Source organism: Chiloscyllium punctatum, chromosome 34, assembly GCF_047496795.1.
Source record: "Chiloscyllium punctatum isolate Juve2018m chromosome 34, sChiPun1.3, whole genome shotgun sequence".
NCBI lineage: Eukaryota > Metazoa > Chordata > Chondrichthyes > Orectolobiformes > Hemiscylliidae > Chiloscyllium > Chiloscyllium punctatum.
In genome coordinates this window covers 9,491,091-9,506,437 of record NC_092772.1, presented here as the reverse complement: position 1 = coordinate 9,506,437, position 15,347 = coordinate 9,491,091, and the positions used below count along the sequence as shown (strand labels likewise).

Here is a 15,347-nt window from a genome sequence, read left to right as displayed (position 1 = left end):
AAAGGTCACCAATGATTCTGACTCTGCCACTCCCACAGGCAGCGCATTCCATGCCGCCACCACTGTCTGGGTAAAGAACCTTCTCCTGACATTCCCCCCAAACCTTCCACCTTTAACCTTAAATTTATGTCCCCTTGTAACACTCTGTTGTACCCGGGGAAAAAGTTTCTGACTGTCTCGTCTATCTATTCCCCTGATCATCTTATAAACCTCTATCAAGTCACCCATCATCCATCACCTTTCCAATGAGAAAAGGTCTAGCACTCTCAACCTATCCTCGTACGACCTATTCTCCATTCCAGGCAACATCCTGGTAAATATCCTCTGCACCCTCTCCAAAGCTTCCACATCTTTCCTAAAGTAAGGCGACCAGAACTGCACACAGCACTCCAAATGTGGCCTTACCAAGGTCCTGTACAGCTGCAACATTACCTCACGACTCTTGAAGTCAATCCCTCTGCTAATGAACGCTAATACACCATAGGCCTTCTTACAAGCTCTATCCACCTGAGTGGCAACTTTCAAAGAGCTATGAACATAGACCCCAAGATCCCTCTGCTCCTCCACCTTACTAAGAACACTACCGTTAACCCTTTATACTGCATTCTTATTTTTCCTTCCAAAATGGACAACCTCACACTTGACAGGGTTGAACTCCATCTGCCACTCCTCAGCCCAGCTCTGCATCATATCTAAGTCCCTCTGCAGCCGACAACAGCCCTCCTCACTGTCCACAACTCCACCTATCTTTGTATCGTCTGCAAATTTACTGACCCACCCTTCGACTCCCTCTTCCATGTCATTAATAAAAATTACAAACAGCAGAGGACCCAGAACTGATCCTTGCAGAGCTCCACTTGTAACTGGGATCCAGGCAGAATCTTTACCATCTACCACCACTCTTTGACTTCAAGCGGACAGCCAGTTCTCTATCCAACTGGTCAAATTTCCCACTATCCCATGCCTCCTGACTTTCCGCATAAGCCTACAATGCGGAACCTTATCAAATGCCTTACTAAAATTCATGTACACTACATCCACTGCTCTACACTCATCCACATGATTGGTCACCTCCTCAAAGAATTCAATAAGACTCGTAAAGCAAGATCTACCCCTCACAAAATCCGTGCTGCCTGTTCCGAATCGAGCAGTGTCTTTCCAGATACTCATAAATCCTATCCCTCAGTACCCTTTCCATTACTTTGCCTACCACCGAAGTAAGACTAACTGGCCTGTAATTCCCGGGGTTATCCCTATTCCCTTTTTTGAACAGGGCCACAACATTCGCCACTCTCCAGTCCCTGGTACCACCCCCGTTGACAGTGAAGACGAAAAGATAATTGCCAACGGCTCTGCAATTTCCTCTCTTGCTTCCCAATTATCCCGTCAGGCCCGGGGGACTTGTCTGTCCTCAAGTTTTTCAAAATGCACAACACATCTTCCTTCCTAACAAGTATCTCCTCTAGCTTACCAGTCCATTTCACACTCTCCTCTTCAACAATATGGTCCCTCTCATTTGTAAATACTGAAGAAAAGTATTCATTCAAGACCTCTCCTATCTCTTCCGACTCAACATACAGTCTCCCACTACTGTCCTTGATCGGACCTACCCTTGTTCTCATCATTCTCATGTTTCTCCCATACGCATAAAAGGCCTTGATGTTATCCTTGATCGTACACGCCAAAGATTTTTCATGCCCTCTCTTAGCTCTCCTAATCCCTTTCTTCAGCTCCCTCCTGGCTATCCTGTATCCCTCCAACGCTCTGTCTGAACCTTGTTTCCTCAGCCTTATCTAAGCCTCCTTCTTCCTCTTTACTAGATATTCAACCTCCCTCGTCAACCAAGGTTCCGTCACACGACCATCTCTTCCCTGCCTGACAGGTACATACGTATCAAGGACACGTCGTATCTGTTCCTTGAAAAAGTTCCACATTTCAATGACATCCATCCCTGACATCCTATGCTCCCAACTTATGCTCCTCAGATCCTACCTTGCAGCATCGTATTTACCCTTCCCCCAATTGAAAAACCTACCCTGTTGCATGCACCTATCTCTCTCCATAACCAAGGTGAAAGTCACATTATTGTGGTCACCATCACCAAAATGCTCACCAATAACAAGCCCATCACTTGTACCGGTTCGTTACCGAGTACCAAATCCAATATGGCCTCCCCTCTGGTCGGACAATGTACATACTGAGTTAGAAAAGCTTCCTGGACACACTGCACAAACACCACCCCGTCCAATCTACTTCATTTAAAGAGCTTCTAATCAATATTTGGGAAGTTGAAATCACCCATGACTACTACCCGGTGGCTTCTGTACTTTTCCATAATCTGTTTCCCAATCTGTTTCTCCACATCTCTGCTGCTATTGGGGGGCCTATAGTAAACATCCAACAAGGTGACTGCACCTTTCCTATTTCTGACTTCAGCCCATACTACCTCCAAAGGCAGATCCCCCTCGAACTGCCTTTCTGCAGCCATTATACCATTTCTAATTAGCAACGCCAAACCCCCTCCTTTTTTTACCACCCTCCCTAATCTCAGTGTAATCTTGGATACACTGAGCTGCCAATTTCTAGAGCGACCTGCAGGAAATACTTTCACATATTCAGTCGGCTCGAAGAGAAAGAAATTCCTCCACATCTTTCTTAAATAGTTTACTCTGAGATTATGTTCTCTGGTCGTCGATTCTCAGACAAGGCGAATCATTCTCTCCGAAGTTATCCTATCATGTCCCTTATAATCTAATGTATCTCAGTAAAGTATTGTTACATTATTCTACACTCCAATGAGTACAGGGGCAATATTCTCATTTCTAAACTGAGATTCCACTACATCGGTGCACCAACCAAAGTGTTCAAAGACACAGAACGCGAATGGCCATTTGTTATTGGTCTGACAGAGACGGCTTAATGTCTCATGGGTCCTGAACAACAATTAACTGATTCAGAATGTGCTGATGGAACGGAACGGAGCTCTCCCTCAACGTTTTGCAATTGTTCTTGTTGTGTGCTCATGTAAGTTTATGTAATGAACGGTTTATTGCCAGTAACGAGGGTGGGGGTGGGGAAGGACTCTGAGGTTTCAGTGTGCGACAAACGTGATCTGATCGAACGGGTAAGTCAAATATTCCTAGAACATGGGAGAGCTGATCGGTCCAGGATCACTCCCATCTTCTGTTTCAGAATCAACAAATGAAATTGCTGGAAAGTCTCAGCAGGTCCGGTCGCATCTTGAAAATGAAAACCGAATGAGATTTCGGGACTGGTGACACTTCTTTTTCCATCTCCATGTCCCTCTGCCTATCTACAAACTGCCTTTTTATTGAATTATGTCCTGATTTCAAACTTTATATCCAGCTTCACATTTATTGCTTCCTCTCCAAACATTTTCCCAGTATCTAAAATCGTATCATGCTTGTTCTATCTCTTGCTTTGCCCAGGACTTCCAACTGAACAAATAACTCTGTTTCTATTTCCTTAGATACCAGATGGCCAGAGATTGGAAGACATAGGAGGACGGTTAGCGCTTTCAGAATATCAAGTCTGCTCCGCCATTCGATCTTGGATAATATCGTTCTTAACCCCATTCTCCAGTCCTCTCACTGAACACTTAATCCCCGGTTTTAGGATACAGTCTTTTTCCCAGAGGGGGTCCTAATCCGTCCCAAAACCCTCCACATGTGTTGGCAGCTGTTACACCGTGTCTTCGTCTCATCAATCTCAATTTCAGTGATTCTAGGGAAACACCAACTGTTCTGAGCAGCTCGATCGGGTCTCTGGCCCCACTGTGATCCTGTGGTGGAGCAGTAATCATCTTCATCTCCTATGGAAAGGATCGGCTCTTACAAAAAAAAACTGACAGAAAGAAAGATAGGCTTGTGTGTCAAGATATGTGGAGGTAATTGCTTTCTGACTTGGTCTGTAAACCTTACTCTGTATATCCCCGCACATTCTAGCTGTTGTGGTGAAAGGGAATACAAGTCCAATTAATTGCCATCTATGCTTTTATTCGATATGTATTCTTCCTTGTTCTGAATATGCAGGGATGTTTCCAGCACTGATGGTCACCATTTCTAACAGTGCATGCCGCGAGCCCTGATATTTTCTGGAGAGTAGCCGTATCAGTTTGTGCGAAAGTGGCCCAGTACAAAGCTTAGAAGAAACATTGTTGTTCCATCTTTCCGGACGACAGTCTTTCATATCATGTTCGATGGGGCTTTATTGCATACTCATCAGCAAGCCTGGTTTTGAATTTACTCGCTCAATACTACTGTAGCGGTGGAAAGAATATAATTCCGAATACCTGCTGCGTGAATTTCATTCTCAAAGTTCTATTCGCAGTGGTCCTTCATATGTGGCGATGTTTATATCACTGCTGGCCATCCTGTTTAAGAGTGCAGTTACATATGTTCCTCTGTCTTGGCGCTGCAGGGAAAATTGTCTGCGCCTTTTCAGCCAATATTTCCTGGATATTTCTACATGGTATTCTTTATTTTTACGATCATGTCCACTTTAAGGATACAGTTACCGGGCACTTATCCTTTCTGTAACAACAGGACGGCATTTGCTTTACATGCGAAGGTGTCCCGGATCAGTAACAAGGAGAGCATTCATTTCCTTCTATCACAGGGAACACTAGATTCATGATGTTAGTCTCTGTCAAATGCATCCGAAAATGTGCTCTGAAAGCTTCATTTGAACGCTGTCTGGCGTTTCTCAACGTGTGTCAACCAAAACCAGAAATCCTCAATCATAGTTTGGAGCAGTTCACATATTCGAGTTTCGAAGCAGCAGACACGGATACAGTTCATTCAGAATGAAAAGATTTACAGGCACAGATGAACTATCGACTCTTGTTCTCATACTGTTACTAATATTACCGTGTGGCCTGAAGTCTAAGCCATGTTGTAACTTAAAATGTGGAAATCACAGGCAGGCTGCCGAATGACAGCATGTATTTTGTTTTCTTGTTCTCACAGAGTTCCAGGAAAATATGACAGCGAGGGATAAGAATGCAAGTCAAGTGCAGCTCGGGTGAAACACCTTCTGTCTGATTCAGTCATCAATAAGAAACGTGAATGTGACTAAAGCGGGAAACCTTTTCACAACTCGAACAAAGAGCAATCACGAATAGTGACCACCTCTTTGACATCTCAGATCGCCTTTGACCTTCCCTGAATATGTATAAGAACTAATCTTTGCACATCTCAAAGTGAGAACTGTTTGATTTACCGACAATAAGTGAGTCACATGTCCTTGATTCCTACATACGTTTCTAACTCAGCTTGCAGCCAGGTGGCAGTTGCTCATCGCTCTGCTGGATAATGCACTATTATGGAGAAATAACATGAAAGTTGGAACTCTTATTGGCTGTGGGTTTCGAATAATCTTGCGACGTGTTCTGCCATTCTCGGATTCCAGTGCTAAACCAGTTTTTCAGTTCATCTGAGGGTCGGGCAGGAGCAGAATTCATCATCTCCAGTGATCACTTTATCTGAGGGGAGAAAATGAGCAAAGTTTCACACAGCGAGTAATCGGAATTGCATTCCGTTTCAGCATGGCAGCAGATATGGGCTAGCAAATTCAAAGCCAGATTTGCTGATGAGAACAACAAGCACGACCTCTCAGATAGAGAAATTCCTTCCCACCGCTTATTCTGCAGAACTGGGACAGTTGCTGTGAGTATGCTGCAGGGTATCATCAGGTACATGCTCTTGGGTTTCCGGTTTTGGCCTGTGTGCTCGCGTGGCTGAGCAAGCTGAGACTCTGCTTTCAGATTCCACTTCTTAAGAAGGCTTGTGTTTGTATCCCTGCGCGGCCACGTGTGCTAATGGATGAAGCTGGCAACGGTTTGCAGGGATGAGCTTTGTTAAAGTTGAACAGGAAAAAAAAGCAGTCATTTCTTCTAACCCGGCTGTGGTGTGGCACAGCAGAAAACAACCAACATGTCAGTGCCCATGTTTTCCCCTTCTGCTGTAGTTGTCACGTTCCCCTCCAGCTCGAAAGGCCACCAGCATAATATGCGACTCAAAAACAGGCTGCGCCAAACTTTCATATTCCAGACAATTTGCATTTTTCACAGTTTCTCTGAAAGTGAATGGAGATATTTATTTCCCTGTTGATGTGAACTTCGGTTCTAAATTGAATCTGCTCGCGGTTTTCTGTTGCTGTTGCGAAAAGGAGGGAAATTGCGATAGGAAACTTGGTTACTTTTGCCTAATTTCCTTAATTTCTGTCCTGATGAGAGAGGCTGGTGATTGGCCCTCTCGATCCGGTGGAGACATCAGCCCAATTGTTAACCTCATCTAATCAAGACTGTAATTGATAATCTTCACTGTTTTTATGGTTCATTGTTAGTCAGTTCTGATTCATGTTACTTGAGCACTTTCCTGGAAGTATTGGTGCTCTAAGGCGCCAGTACTTTGAAAGCATCATTTGGAATTGCCTCGCTGCAATTTGTGTGAGCAGCTCATGAGCCAGACGACTCGCTCTGCCTCACAGACAGCATTCATGAGTCCGTGTGTCGGAAAATATGTTCTCTTTGTCAGTTCTGCTTCTGTTCATGAGTTGTCAGTTTTTGGTTTCGCTGGAGACACACACACAGACAAAGACCCACACGCACACATATATTTTGTGTGGTGAATCTTTTTGGTACTTTCAGAGTTACATTGCACTTTGCTCAGAAACCACATACATTCATGAAGAACTCTGAGCTCAAAAACTGCATGAGATTATGTAAAACTCTGTTATCTCACTTTTTGAATTGGAATCAATCTAAACATCAGGTCATAGACAGAGAACACAAGGGGCTTACACCTTCAACATATTGTCTAGCTATTACGATTGTTAACAGCTAACCAGAGAATGCAACTTTTTTTAAAAAAGGGTTTTGTGATTTACACAGTGAATACAGTGATAGTTTCACTTCTTTCAACAGATGAAAGGCTTAACAGACAAACAATTCTTCAATGTATAATCTCAGTTACATCACTTTGCAAATATTTGCTATAAAGTCTGTGTTACGATCGAGCCCTCCACAAACACCTGATGAAGGAGCATCGGTCCGAAAGCTCGTGTGCTTCCAATTAAACCTGTTGGACTATAACCTGATGTTGTGTGATTTTTGACTTGGTACACCCCAGTCCAATACCGGCATCTCAGAGTCACAACCTATTCCCGACAGCTTGCAAGTGTTCCCTTAGAAACTGTAGCTTTAGGAAACGTATTACTGGAACAAAGTCATTGCTCCATGTTGTGGGATGCACCGTCAATCCCTAATTACTCGAGAGATTGAGATTTTGCGTTACTCCACAGAACCCTGGATGCCCTCAGTAGCGGGGTACAGGCATGATGCCATGAGGCAAGGATTTAGACATAGTGACATTGAAGAAACAGCGAAACAATTTCAACTGGGAAACGCGAGAACCTTGGAGGGGTAATTGTGGTGATAGCTTTCGCTTGTATTTGCTGCCATTGTCCTTCCAGACAGATGCTGATCGATCACTGAATTGTTCTGGCAGGATCCGTGTGTGTGTTCTGGGTGCAACCAGGATTTAGTTTTCCTTCGGATAATTCACAAGAAGAGAATTAAATCTTCATTTCCTGACTGGGAATGAAAGCCTGTTCTGGGCAATGGAAACTCAGACCCGAATGCAGGGATATCCATTGATACTGCAGTAGCCTTTGGGACCTGAACAAACTCTAGTGCCTGTTCTTCACGTCATAATCGTCTTCGTCAGCAGTGTTTCTCTCTCCAAGTTTCCAAGTCGGTTCATATTACCACTCTTGGTTTCAGTGTGAAGAAGGCAATGCTGTGATAATCTGCTGTTGTTCAGCAGATATATTGCAGCAAGTTAAGTAAAGACTGATGCTAACACGAGCTCGTTTTGAGCTGCGCTGATGTGTTGGCAGCAAGAAAGGCACCGTTCAACTCGCCTCATTCCGGATGACGGGCCCGAAATGCCCAGTGGGTTCTCGCTGAATTAGTTCAGGCTCTGGAAGGTAAAAAACTTCAAGTGTGAAAGTACAGTGAAAGGAAATGTTTCACAGAGTGGGGCATTCCAAGTGAAACAGTGACGGTGATTATGTTCGCTGATTTTTCACGTTGTGAATGCTGTTTCCCTGATGTGGACGTTTCCATTACCTATATACAAACTGTCACAGTCAGACCTGGTCTTTGGATCAGTGACGGAATTGGTAACACGCCTGACGTCGAATTCAGGGATTGTCGGTTCCCATGTAAAATCACAAGGATACAGCGTGCTAGTCCATTCCTGTTGTCTGTCAGGAACGGAAGGGTTTGGGTTTTCGAATTTTTAGTTTCTTTCGTTCAATTCGAATTCTAGCTCAGATCAACGTCTCTCATTGTCTGTAGAACTGGCTTTGGTTTAACCAAAAGCTGCCTTTTGGAGGTTGAAGTTGTTAGTTGGAGCGGACATCTGAAGTGAAGCACAAGGAGCTGGTCAAATCCTGAGAACTCTGCCACTCTCGTGGAATGTGTCTGTGTGTCTCTTTCTGTGGGAGACACGACGTGGGTAATAACACAGTGTGACTATGTCAAACTTCAATCCCATTGTTGTGTCATCTAAGATTAAAGCGAGAACCTCACTGCTATTTGCACTGGAAACATCAGAACACATAAGGTTATGGACCAAAGCTGGAAACTGGGAATAGAATAGATGAATGTCTTTAAACCAGACTGCACCATGGGCCAAATGGGATTTTCCATTCTGCAAAACTTGAAGACGAGTAGAAACCAATCTGGAGTGAAACTGATCGGAAATGAAATGGAAAATCCATTTCATTGAGAATAAGTTCAAGAGCGTCTGTCTTCATTCCATGTAATCTCGTAGTTAGGATTTGGAACTCTAACCGCAATAGTGTTGGTTCTATTCTCGGACAGGGAATGCACGTTTTATTGTGCAAATATATCGTGGTACCAGTATTTCTTACACTGGTCCGAACCTGGTAATGCTTGGTTTTGTGCCAGGTTATCAAAAACCAAAAGCTGCAGGTTTTGGAAATATGAACTAAAAACGAGAATTGATAGAGAAACCCGCTACACCTGGCAACATCTGTGGAGAGAAACAGGTTTATTTTCTTAAGATGGACCGGAAACAGGTTAGTTATAGTTTTCTAGATTATACTGTTGGGAAAATGATAATCTTACCTGTCGAACCAGGATATTTATCAAAATTACTCTTGAGCTTACAAACATCGAATCCAAAATCTTAAAAGGACCTAATCAGCTGTCATGCTACTTTCATTTTCCTGAGCTGGTGGAAGGCTATGTTTTAATGGCTACATTTCCTTTTAGTTTCCGTTATTTAGCAGTCACGCCGAATGGAGAATTGTTTCTTACAGTGTCTGTCTCCATATGTGTCTATGTTTTTTCTATATTTGTCTCTGTATCCGCCTTGGCCTTTTTCACATTCTCCGACTCTCTGGCTGTCCATATCCCTCATTTCCCATTTCTGCTCTTGAAAAGCCTAATATTCAGAGACAGTTTGAGATTCGAACTGCTGAGAGGCTTTCTGACGCCTGGCTGGAGTCGGTCGAAGGAGTCTCACATTCTCTGGATAATGCGTCTGTCACTTCGACCTGATGCAAGGAGACATTTCTTCCTCAAAATCTAAAGACTCTTTCGAAGTTAAAGTTGAATTCCTTATCTAACAGAAAAAGAAAGTAATTACATGACAGCTGAAGAAGAACAACGATGCATTTACTGTTGGTGTACAACGAATAAATGGTGACAGCAGAGAACGAGGGTGATCATGTCGTGGTGTCAGTGCCATTACCACAACATTTCCCGGGAATGCTGCAGTGTCTCCTGCTTCACCACTTAATTTCTACAAAACTGGGAATGAAGGAATGAGAATAAATGATGAGAAGCAGAAGTGCTTGTGGAACTGCGGGAAGAATCTCCAGGTTAAAATAGTAGTTAAAAAGAGCAACCTACACTACTGGATTTAAACCAGGAAAATGAAGCCGGAACGCGAAATCAGAATGTACAGCAATTCAAACAGGACACTGAGTTCCTCGATCAGCAACACAATACTTGCGAGAAATAACGAGCTTTCAATACAATGAGCAGGCACCAGTGTGATGGGAGCTGCTTTCACCAGCTAAGCCATGGCGCCACGTTAAGAGCCAGATTTCTCGTCCATATGTGCAATGCCTGAACCACTTGATCACAGGAATTCGAAAACGCGTTTTTTGTATTAATGTTGCTCAGTTTGAATGGCAATCAAACTCTGCTTGTGCAAAAATAGACATTTCAATGCTGAGCATGCCCCATTAAAAAGGCACAGAAAAAGACAGTATCCTCTTGCATTGGCATCCAACAGATATTTCCGTCGTTTAAACTGACAGAATAAAGAGGATGTACTCATCTCCTCTCGCGTCTCATTAACCACGTTAATACATACGCAGGGATTTTCAAACCAAGATGAACAGGCTCATTGTTGTGAATTGACAGCAGTGGTGTGTGAGTCATTGCGAACAGTGAGCAATAAATGCTGAACCAATAGCACTGACACGGAGCCTTGCACCATCAGATCGACACTCACATCTTGTGTTATGTCTCCGAGGCATCAGTGCATTTGACTTTAATTATTCTACCCTGCACTCTCCTCAATTTATTCCCGACCGCTTGCAGTGTCGAATTAGAACATGCAATTATTACAAATGCATTTCTGGGACACAGTTGTCTATCAATGAGATAAGATTCAATGCCCATCCCTAATTATCCCAAAGATATAGGGAACGAGTTACTTTTGTGAACTCCTCAAATCCTTAATATGGAGGTACCGACAAGAAACCGCTAGAGATGGAGTTCCTGGATTGCAGAAAGCAGACCGACCCCAAACTGCTAACGTAAACCACCCAGGGAAGAGCAGAAGGACCCCACTCTGTCAATGTAACTCAACCAGGGGACAGAAATCTGACATCACGCGATCAATGTAACTCAACGATGAATTTATGGCCGGACCGCACTCTGGTAATATAACTCACCTAGGGAAGAGTAGACTGACACCACTCTGTCAATGCTAGTCATCCAGGGAAGAGCAGACTGACCCAACACTTTATATGTAACTCACCCAGCCAGTGGCAGACTGACACCACTCAGTCAGCAAAAGTTACCCAAGAAAGAGCAGACTGACGCCAGTCTGTCAACGTAACTCACTCAGAGAAGAGCAGGCTGTACCCATTCTGTCTCTGTCACTCATCCAGGAAAGAGCAGGCTGATCTGATTCTGTCAATGAAACACAAGCAGGGAGATGAGCCTGACCCCACTCTGTCAAAGTAACTCACTCAGAGAAGAGAAGACTTATTCCATTCTGTCTATGTGAATCATCCAGCGAAGACAGTAATGAAACCATACTTGCTGTTAAACTCAGAAAGAGAAGAGCAGACTGTCACGATTCTGAGAAAGTAACACGCCCGTGGAGGAGCAGACTGACACCACTCTCTTAACATAGCTCACGCAGGGAAGAATAGACTGAGTCACTCTGTGATATTACCCACTGAGAAAGGAGCAGACTGACCCCATTCTGTTAATATGACTCTCCCAGGGAAGACCAGATGCAGCCCAATCTGTCAATGAGACTCAACCAGGGAAGAGCACTCTGACCTCACGCGATCACTTTAACACAATGAGGAAATTGCAGACTGACTGCATTCTGTCAATGCAACTCACCCAAGGAAGAGCAGACGGATCCCACACTGTCCAAATAACTCACTCCGTGAAAAGCAGACTGACGCCACTCTCTCCACGTAACTCGAACAGGAAAGAGTAGACTGTTGCCACTCTGTCAATGTAACTCACTAAGGGAAGAGCAAATGACGCCACTCAGTCAGTGTTACTCACCGAGGGAAGGGCAGACTGACCCCACACTCTCAGTGTAACTCAGCAGACTGATCCCACACGGTCAATATCAGTCATTCACTGAAGAGCAGTCTGATCCCACTCTATAAATGTAATTCACTCAGGGAAGAGCAGACTGATCCCATCTGTCTATGGTACTCACCCAATGAATGAACACTAACCCCACTCTACCAATGTAACTCGCCAGAGAAGAGCAAACGGAAGCCAAACTGTCAACATAAATTATCGAGGGAAGAGAATACTGACCCCGCTCTTTCTGTTTCACTCAGTCAGGGAAGAGCAGACTGTTACCACTCTGTGAAAGAAATTCGCCCAGGGAAGGGCAGACTGACCCTACTGTATCTGCGTGACTGACACAGGTAAGAGCAACTAATCCAACTCTGTCAATGTCTGCCCCTCAGGGAAGAATACCCTGACCCCTCTCTGTCCAAGTCGCTCACCCAGAAAACAGCAGACTAACCCCACTCTGTCTATTTAAGTTCACAAAAATCCTCTGAAGTACGTCCTATCCAGACACTCTCCACATCACTGTCTCTGTAACCGTGTGCGTTCAATGGCGAATCCAAATAACCTGCAATGTTTAGAATGTGGCACCAAACCAGAGCTACCACACAGAAATTGGGCGAATGTACAAACTTCCATCAGGTAGTCACCTAAGCCTGGAATGGAAACCAAACCCGACAGTAGTGGTGATTATAAAATGGCAGAACAGAAACCTAGAAAAAGGAATTGCGTCCCTGTGTGTTGCAACGATTCTGAGTATTAATTAAGCGTCCCTTTCTGTAGTTAATTTCCATTTTCATCACTGCCAACCTTCTTCAAAGCAAAGCACGCACTTGCTTTTTTCAGACTTCCGATATCCCGCTTTCATCCCGCTTTTTACCTAATCCTATTTCTGACTTTACAAACTACGTCATAACAGGTTGTCATCTGCAGAATGAGCTTTGTTCCGTTCTCCACTGATATTGAGAGTAGTAATACAGCGTATTCGAGATGGACTTGCTGCGTTTGCGGGTGGTGTATTCGCGGTATTATGGCTTCTTTTTATCGTTTTCGGTCTACTATTTCGAGTTCATTGCGCAGACTTCTGAAGAAGACTTTTTGGAGTCGAAATGGTAACTGTGTTTTCTCTCGGAAGACAGAAGTAGCTTTATTTCTGTTCTCTTATAAATTGATCTTCTTCTGATCTTTGCATGTGAAATAGGGTGCATTACTCTTGCTCGGTTTTAGTTTCAAAATCAAGAGAAACATGAAGGAGACAATATCAAAGAACACAAAGTACTGAGTTGTTAAGATAATTTTTGCAGCAATGGTGGACATGAAGGTCAAATTAAGACAACGGTTCAAGAACATTTAGTCTGGAATTGGTATGTGACTTGAGTTCCAAATATATGTTTCCGTTCTTCCAGTACACCTTTTTGTCTCCCAGAAAACATTGATTGTTTTCTGTATTTAATTTGTTTCACGATATCTGTCTTCTGGTCGACCAGGGACAACTTGAATTTGCGTCTGCATTGAATAAGATTTCGCTCTTTCTTTCGAGAAGCAAACCTGTGCATTATGTAACATTTATCATGCTGATGGCTAAGATGTTCAAAATGAATTACTGTTTATGGATCGTGAGCAAGAATGAAGTGATCCACTTGCGAACAGATGTCACCACGCTCTATTCCGACATCGGGCCTGAACGGTCTATAGGCAGAGTCTGCAGAAAGGAAATGTCTAAGTGAACTAGTCCTTTGTTCAGTTTGATTTGATAGTGCTGTTTTGGTGCAGAAATGTGTCAACATCTCTGACGTTAGAGTCAAAATTTAAGTCACATCTACTCCATGGAGTGTCTTCTCATACCGGAACATGCTGACATGAAAACATCTAAATCTGATAGCAAAAATTTTTTCATTAAACTGGGAGTATGTTTAACTAAGCAATTCAGACAGCCAAAATGAATAATTGGCATTTGGTTCTTCAAGCTGAGCTCTCCACACCAACTGCTCCAACGAAGGTCGTGGATAAGATCCCCATCGATTATTTTGGTCAATTTTAGTCTCAGCAACAACCAATTGTTCTGAACAATGGTACCCCACAAGCAGAGGGCTAAGTCTGATTTTCATCGTTAATTTTCAAATTCAGTTCTTAATGCACAGTTTCTTACGAATGTGGACAGCAGAAGACCGTTAACATTCTATTTCTAATATTTCCAGAAAATTCTACTCCGCTGATATCGCCTTGCCTTATCACACCTCAAGCCAGGAACCTGGATCAGTCGAGATCCTTTCCACACATGGAGTTGCTTTTTCTAATTCATTGACTGCTGATATACTAGATTATTGGCTTTGAGAGTCAGTTGTAAATTAGGTTGAGCTTTCTCAGCTTGACTTTCAATTGATTTTTAAAAAAATCATCATCTGCAGGTAATGTATTGCATTGCTTCTTGTTTTGCTTAATTCCAAACCCCCGCTCCCGAACATCCAAATTTCACGATAGTTCGACAAATGTTTTGAAACTGATTCATGTTGGAAGTTGGTGGCTTTTTGTGTCTCGACATATAATTTATTTTATTAGACGTCTTGAAATTACTTCGGATTCTTTACAGTTAAAAAATTTAGTTTCGATTGAATGCAAAGCTCAAGCTGCACGAAATCCAAATTCTGCAAAGGAATTAATAACTTTTGAAAAATTCAACGCTGTGAACAGGACTCGAACCTGTGCAGGAAGACCCCATTGGATTTCAAATCCAACGCCTTAACCACTCGGCCATCACAGCTCCGACCTAATTGCCAATTTTCATAGTAAAAGAACTGAATTAATGAAATACGTAATTTGAAGAACAAATTGTCAAGACCCAAAGATTTCGCCAAATCCTTTGCTGGGAGTCAGACGAACGTTACCTTTGCAGATTGACAGGCTTTCATCGCAAACTAGATTCTGACACAGCTGAAGTTGTGGGAATGATTCTTCATCGAATTTTAGAGTCACGGATGTACACCACATGAAGAGAGGATCATTGTCTCACTGCGTCCGATCGACTTTGACTCAATTGCTCATCATCTGGTGCCAAAGTTGTTTTTTAACATTCATCAAAATATGGTATTAGAAATACTGATGCTAAGTCCATAAACACTAGCTATATTCGTAAAATCAAAATCGGAATTAGAAAGAATGCAGAACCAATTTTCAGGAATGGATCCAGCAACTCATCCGTAAGTTCGGACAACAGGTAATGAACTTGTGAGTACAAGAGAGGAAGATTGACCGAAGATTTGGAACTTGAAATCGTCTTGACGGAATTATTTGCAAGGTTTTTGCGGTTGTTCTAGAGTCAACAAGTCCTTGAACAATACAACACGGAAAGTGGCCCTTCTTTCCAACTTGCCCATGGTGGACAGTTGTCCTATATTAATAGGTCCAATTTGCCAACATTTGGCCCACATCCCTCTAAACCTTGTTACTC

At 43.1% G+C, this 15,347-nt stretch overlaps 1 non-coding gene across 1 annotated transcript; it reads right to left on the bottom strand.

Annotated features, from left to right (window-relative positions):
- Positions 1–14,578: 14,578 nt before the first annotated feature.
- trnas-uga (transfer RNA serine (anticodon UGA)) lies at positions 14,579–14,660 on the bottom strand. Its single transcript has one exon. It is a non-coding gene; the product is annotated as a tRNA-Ser (tRNA).
- Positions 14,661–15,347: the final 687 nt, after the last annotated feature.